Consider the following 7992-nt stretch of genomic DNA (forward strand, 5'->3'; position numbering starts at 1 on the left):
GGTGCTGACCAAAGGGGAAGATTTTCTCAAAGTTTGTTCTTTAAAAAGGGAGATTGTTTTTGTGCTGAAAAGTATTCATTATTAATGGGGGAGATTGTTTGGAGATTGTTGAAGATAAAAGTTGCTAAAAGTTTTGAGGATCAATTCTTAAAGAATTAATGTTTCCGAAGATTTTTTAAGATGTTGTTGTTTTGGACTTGAATCCAGAGGGGGCGATTGTTGGAACAAAAATGTTGTATTCAAGTCCCTGTGCTGAAATGGTTTCAAAAGATTTGTAATTGTTTAGTTGGGTGTTTTCCTGTTTTAGTAAGAAAATTGACCTTACCTGTTTGGAAGCTGGTATAAATAGCAGTGGTTGTTGGTAGTTAGGTTGGTTAGCAGTTGATGAATTCATTCATACGTATCACTTTGACAGATTGTAATCAAGAACACTGTTCATACAGTTTATGAATTGAAGCAAGCTGACAAACTTATTTCTTTAATCTTGTTCTTGATTCTTGTATGAATTGCTAATTAGACTTGAAATCTGGGATCACAAAGACGACTTCCATGAGATGAGAATCTGCTATTAGAAACCCATTCCCACCAACCAAACACCTTTTGACACGTATAACTCAAAACATCTATATTCATAGGCATTTCAATTAACAAAAGAAAAGAGAGACCATGATCATGAATTAAATGTTTAACCTCACGCTGCTTTATCGAGGAGTTCAGACCCCGAATATTCCACGAAGCTAGTTTTAACATGATTCACTAAGAGGCGAGCCCGATTGGTCCAAACTTTTCCCATCAACATAATCTTTACAACGAGACTCTTCCATTCGAGGTTGATCCTCCCTGATCACATCGTCAACATACTCTCCACCCACTAAAGGAGTAAATCTGTTTGCATGAACAGAGGCTTGCATCAACAGACATCTCCATGGTTTATCGTAGGTGCGAAATGATTGAACAACCGAGGCCATAAATGGGTTAGAATCAGGAGTATGATTTGTTGAAGAAGAAGAGCCATCCTAAGGCAAAAAAATGACTTTCACTCAAAGAATAAGAAAATTCTAAACCCCCGTCAACTTTGGTATTCACTTGTTTTGGATTAACACTATCCGGATTTCCAATGATGCAGTCATTTGGATCTACTCGGGAAACAACCTCATTACCCTTTTGACTATCTTCCTTTTCCAACGTAATGGGCTTAGAAACCACCTTGTTAAGAACTTGCTAATGTGACCCATTTTCAGCTTCCATTGGCGTTTTCCAACCCGAATAAATCCCTCACCATCCATATGGGTTGTCTTGTCCTTTTCCTTGTGTATGGTTGTACTTGCTAGTTTATCTTTAACACAAGACCCCGTCTTATGTCCAAAAATGCAGCAATGGGCACATTAAGACGACTCCCATAAGTATTCCACTCGAACATTAACTATCTCATCTTACCTCCCTTTAAGTTTGGAACAATAACTTCCAGCTCCTTTTTTAGAGCACCAACGACCCACACCTCAACTAACACTTTAGCAAACCCAGTCTACCTCACAGCTTTTCACACATCTCATTTGTGCAAGAACCCATTTGTTTAGGGACACCTAAAGCACTTGAGATTCGACTAATTCCTTCCCGGTTGAAAACAACAACAGGGATGTTGTGAAGTTTTACCCACAAAGGGGCTAGACTTATGTTCTAATTTATGTAACCCCTTGATTGGATCCCAAGTAGAGGTAAACAAAGGGACACCCAAAATCATTAAGGGCCTTTGTTCTATCACCTTATTACAACCACCTTCATTATTAAATCGAAAAAAGAAGATTCCATTCAAATTCATAATAGCATCAAGGTACCGGTATTTACTCCTAGCCAATTTAACAAATCTTTGAACTACCAGGAAAGGGATACGGGCTCCCAAAAAATAACCAAAAAGGGTCGTGTGATAGGATTTACTTACCTCTTTTGCTAATTCAATAGGGATCTGCACACAAGTTTGGATTTTGTCAGCAAGAAGGAAGTATTATAAAACATTCATTTTTGAGCCACCAACAACTGAAGCGAAATCCTTATCACGACTCGAAATCTGCACTTTCCCATATTGAGGGCCATTAGAAGCATTGTTGGAACCCAGATACTCTTATTTGTAGAAAACACAGTTTATAAATAATAAGAGTAAAAATCAAACTGTGTATCAAAGACGATTAATCGAAATATTCAAAATAAATATAAGAACAGTAAAAGGACTTGAATATGTCGAATGCTTTTATTAGATGAAAGTAAAAGAACAATCAATCTAAAAGTAATCTCACAATAAACAGGTATAGTATAAGTCGACACTTTCAGATCATTTGAACCTGAGGAGGAAGCCTCCTTATATACGCCTAGGTCTAACAACTATGCTAAAAATGAGGCTTGAAACTCTGAGTTGCCGAGTCTGCATCCTTATCTTTGACTTCCCTTGAAAAGCGGAGCAGAATAGGTCAAGCCGCCTCAAATCTGTTAGACTCTTGCGAGAATGTCTAGGCTTGCACGTGCGTTCCATCGAGAAAGTGACCAGAAGCTCTGCATGAACTATATAGAAGCTTTGCATGTACTATGCAGAGGTTCTGCATATGTAGAGGCTCTATGTATTAGAGTCGTAGCTTGCATCAAGCGCTTATGCTTTTTGGCGCATAAGCCTTAATCGTCCTTGGAGATAGAGCGCGGGCTATGTATAAACTAAGTCCAGACTGGTTCTTGATTTTCTACATGAGAGCTCTTAGTCCAGACTGCTTCAATAAACTAAGTCCTAATGACAAGAGTAAGAGACTTCTTACTTACACTTTCATAGGTTGGGGTCTAACAATCTCCCCCTAAGTGTAAATAAGGCAGACTCTTACTTGAATTACAAAACATAAAGTCTAGTCGAAGCCAGAGGTTAAAAGGAACCTCTAAAAAGTACAATACGATTGAATGGAAATTACATTGACTTGAAAGATAGAAAAAAAACTTACAAAAATAAGGTCTATATGTTTTGAAGTTTGATGAACCTCCTAAGAAGTTCATGAAACTCTAGCATGTTGTAAATTGACCTTAGAATGATTTTTGATCACTCTTTAGCTCCAGGTGAGGTATCTCTGCTCCTGACTAAGTTATCTATGATGTAGCGCAGAGTAGAGTTTGAATATTTGTAGTTCTAGCCATCTCGAAAAAATATCTTCTTTCCTTGTGCATTTCGAAAGACCACTCCCACCTCTGGTTCCACCAACACAGTCCAAGAGGTAATACTATTGATGCCCTGCAGATCTTCGTTTGGTGCAGCGACAGTCAATTGATCCACTCCCAGGTCCAGAGCTAGTTGAAAATCAAACTTGCATCTGAAGTCGAGTAGGTCTGTCATCGTTTGTCGTATAGCAGAGTTGGCCACATCATATATAAGCCCCTTATCCTTCTTATGATCCGTGAAGAAATACAGAGATAGAAGATCCCATGGATTCAGATTTATTAGGTCACAATCTGTGAACCTGCAGATCTGTCTGTGAGACCTCTCCACCGTATACTTATGGAAGACGATCTGGTTGTGCGCGAAGGTGCATTTCTTAATGTCAATGATTTGCTTGATTCCATCTATGAAGTGGACTACAGAGATAGGCTGTGTGTAGAGATTTAGAAACCTATGCCTGATATTCTCTTGGACCATTGGATAAGGACTGATCTTTATGACCGGTGTCTCTTCTTGCAGGTTGTAGAGAAATTGGTAGATGTCCTCACTTTCTGCCCTGTCCTTTATTGGCTTGTTAAGGGGTGTTGGCTTCATCATTGCATCCATGCTATCCTTGATCTTTTGAACTTGATCAGAGGGATGCTTTCTTTTTGGCCTGCTGCTTTCGCCTTTTTCTTCTGCTCTTGTTGGTTTGACAGGGAACTTCTGCCTCATAGCCGGAGTGACTACTCTGGTCCCTTGAGGAGGGACCCTAGCTCTGTGTGTGTTCTTTGGTGGTGGAGGAGCAGCTACTTTTATGTTTTCAAGAGGAACGACAACAGGAATGGCCGAGAGTGATGGATCAGCAACATTCACTCCTGCTACCTCTTCTTCTTGTCTTCTTGTTGAAGCAGCTGTGTCCATGGCATATTCAGTTGAGGAAGACAGAGCCAGTTCTGAATCAGATGAGTCGTAGACGAATAGGTGATCAATTACGTCTTTATTCTTTTGTAGCCCAGCTGGCTCTGCTTGGGATGCCATGGGCATCTTTCCCTTTCGAAGCGCTTCTGTGTTAGACCCCATAATTCACAAATGTAAAAGTAATGAAGAACAATAAGTGTTGAAAAACTAGAAGACCGACGAAGACGTTAAAGCATAATTGACTAAGTCTGGAGAACAACCAGAGGGTCGATGAATCGACCAGAAATGTGATGGAAAGAGCATCTTCATCACCCCTCTGGTCAACAACACTTAGAGTTTTCTTCAACAGTTCAACCAGAGGCATGCAATGAAGATATGACGATAAGGTTGAATTAACATCCCATGGAAGACAGCTAGAGATAACAAATCGACAGCTGGATTTTAAGTTTATCTTGATTTATAATTTATCCATACTTCAGATAAACATTATCTTTCCTAGAAGATTGGCTAGATAGTTTTACTAGATAGTTATCTTTTTATCGCTAGTATAAATAGGTAGCTAGGCCTATTGTAAAATAAGACTTTGTGTGAGTTTTTACGCATTCTAATTTATAAAGTGAATCTTTAATGTTCAAGTATATGCTTTGAATATACACATTCTTTGTTCTTGAGTATTCTTCATTTTATTCATCCACACTACTTATTTAGGTTATTCATAATCTATTTATTAGTGTTATTGAGAGATCGGGGATCAACAATTGGTATCAGAGCCAACTGATTGTATCTCAATCAAAACGATCACTAAAATCTCTCATTTCATCATCTCTCCAAAAACTCATTTCTCTCTCTTCATATCTTCAGTGGCCAACTGGAATTCTGCGTATAGTGTTGGCTCCCTCACCAAACCTCCAACTCTTCAACGAAAAGAGTACACACAATGGAGAATAAGGATGGTAAACTTCTTGGAAGGGATGAACAGAAACCTCCTGCGATATGGTAATGGAGGGTCCTTACGTTCCACAGACTCTTGTCCCAAGAGTCCCAGGAACAAATACCACAGCAGAAATTCCTGCTAATTATATGCCTAAGGATGAAAAGAACTGGGATGAAGAGGATATTGAGCATGTGGAAATTGACAAGAAGGCCAAGCGACTAATCATCATGGCCATTCCCAATGAAATTTTTCAATCCCTTGATGCATGTTCCACAGGAAAGGAATTGTGGGATGAACTTGCGAGCCAATTGGAAGGAGGAGCTAAAACAAAGAAGAATCGTAGAGCACAATGTCTCAACGAATACACCAACTTTAAAGCTCTTCCTAATGAAACAATAAAGAAGACTTATGATCGTTTTAACACATTGATTAATCAATGTCGTCAAAATGATATCTCTAGAACAAAGGAAGAAAACAATGTTTTGTTCCTAAAAGGTACTGGCGATGAATGGACTCAGCTGTCAATGTCCCTTCAAGCTAATCAGGACCTAGATGGCTGGTCACTTCATGATGTATATGGAACGCTTGCAGCACAAGAGAACGACATAAAGAAAAAGAAAGTATCCATCGGTGGACCTCTGGCTCTTGCTGCTGATGAAAAGGAAGTATCAAGGACCTCCACCAGAGATTACAAGAAGAAAGGAAAGAAAGCAATGGTGGTAGAATCGGAATCTGAAGACGAGTCATCTGAATCAGATGATGATATCAAAGCCTTTTCTAAGTCTTTGGCCTTGATTACAAGACCGTTCCAAAAGAAGTTCATCAAGAGACCTTATGAATGAAGAGACTTCAAGAAGGAGAAGTACCAGTCATACCATGAGAAGAAACCATCGAAATTCTATCAGAGGGAAGACAGAAGAGAAGAAAGAGAAGAGAGAGAGGACATAAGGGAGGACAAGAAAGAAGATAGAAACGGAAGGTAAAATGGCCTTCGCTGCTTCAGATGTGGGAAAATTGGTCATTTTTCAAAAGAGTGTAGAGGACGATTGGTAAAGGATGCCGATTATTACAAGAATAAGTACAAGTACAATCGAAGAGAGCGAAGCCTGATAGCTGAGAAAGAAAATTGGGTATCCGACTCTTCATCCGATGAAAAAGATAAAGCACTCATCTGTCTGATAGCCACATCTACTGCAGAATCCACCTCCGACTCTGATGATCAAGTATGTGAGTCTACTTCTAATGAAACCAACTCTGCTCCATCTGAGCTAGAGTTAAAGGTGATAAAACTTTCAGAGAATTTCTTTACATTGAAAGAGAAATTAAATTTTGAAAAATCTGAAAGACTAAAAGCGGAAAAAGAAGCAAGTTTCTACAAAAGAAAGACTGATTTTCTAACCGAAGAAAAAGCCGAACTTGCTAAGGAAAAGACTCGCATCACCACACTTAAGAAATCAGAGGAAGAAAAACTTCTGGAACTAAACAAATGAATATCTAAGGACTTAGAAAAGAAAACTAAGGCCTTAAAAGAATCCGAGGCAGAGAGACTAAACTCAGTTGCTCTTAAAGATTTCTTTCAAAAGGAAAGGGAGATCCTTCACCAGAAGCTTCAAACCAATGAACTTCTGATAAACAGTCAAACGAACACTCAAGGGATTGGATTCAATGAATTGGATTCCTTCATTGAAACAAATAAATCCGCCCTTGAATCCACTTTCAAACTTGGATGCGTTCAAAAACCCGACTTTACTCTGAAACCGAAAGCAAATTTTAAAAGAGCTAAAGTCGATGGAAAAACTGTCGTTTTGAGACAGGATTTTGAAAACGTGGTATACGAGAATAGTACGTGTAAGAAATCTGATAAGTGGAACGATACCTCCAAATCAGACCCTCTGATTTGTCAACCCCACTTCATCAGCAAGTACTGTCGATGAGGATCTGAGTAAGAAACCATCAGTTGATGAATCGATGTTCCGCCCAAGTAACATTGAGAATTCGTCCAAGTCAGAAACAATGGAATCTCAAACAGATCACCCTGAAGCATCGACCTCTGGACCCACACCTTCCTCAGACATTCATGATATTTTTGACTTTGAGAAATCAGCAAGAGACTTTCTTGTTTCGGAATCTGAAGAGGAAATAGTATGTGAATCACCAGAAATCATTAAGGATAAAAAGCCTAAAAACTTCAAATCCTCAATAAAAAATGATGTTCCACCATCGATGAAATCTTCGGACAAAGGAAGGGAAAGCTGAGAAATAGCAAATCTGCCAAAGATAACGCACAAGGCCCTAGTACATCCTTCAAGTTCATTAAGTTTACTCGTGAACAAAAACAGAAGTGGCCTACCTCTGAGAAAACTAACCACCACTTTTTCTATACTTCAGCTGAAGAAAAGCAGCCCTTCCTCAGGAGGAAAGAAGTAAAGACCAAGACCACAAATAAAAAATCCACACTAGATAGGAAGTTTGTAAAAACAACCGATGCTAGGACAGGATCTTCATTCCCTGCATTTACTTCTTCATTTCCATCAAATAAAAATAACGTTAGACATACATGTCCAAAGCATCATAACTTTCAATGTTTAACTCTTTTACAAAACCTGAGGAATCACATGTTGACACATCACTGCATATTCTCCAAACACGTCTATCGCTATAAAATTAACAAAAATAAAAACGTGAAAAAGCCCAAGTCTAAGGGCAAGGGAAATGCAAATCAATACAAGCTTGCAAAGGCTAAGAAAAATGAAAAGAGAGAAGTATCCAACACTAACAAATGTGGACCCATTATGAAATGGGTACCTAAATCCCCTTAATTTGTCTTGCAGGACCAGCATGTGCAACCATGGTACATGGATTCAGGTTGCTCCAGGCACATGACTGGTGATAAAAGTCAGTTGTCCTTCTTCAACGAAAAATCTGGAGGCTCTGGGACTTTCGGAGACAACAACAAGGGTACAATCAAGGGATA

This window comes from Cynara cardunculus (assembly GCF_001531365.2).
Source record: "Cynara cardunculus var. scolymus isolate 2C chromosome LG 17, CcrdV1, whole genome shotgun sequence".
Lineage (NCBI taxonomy): Eukaryota > Viridiplantae > Streptophyta > Magnoliopsida > Asterales > Asteraceae > Cynara > Cynara cardunculus.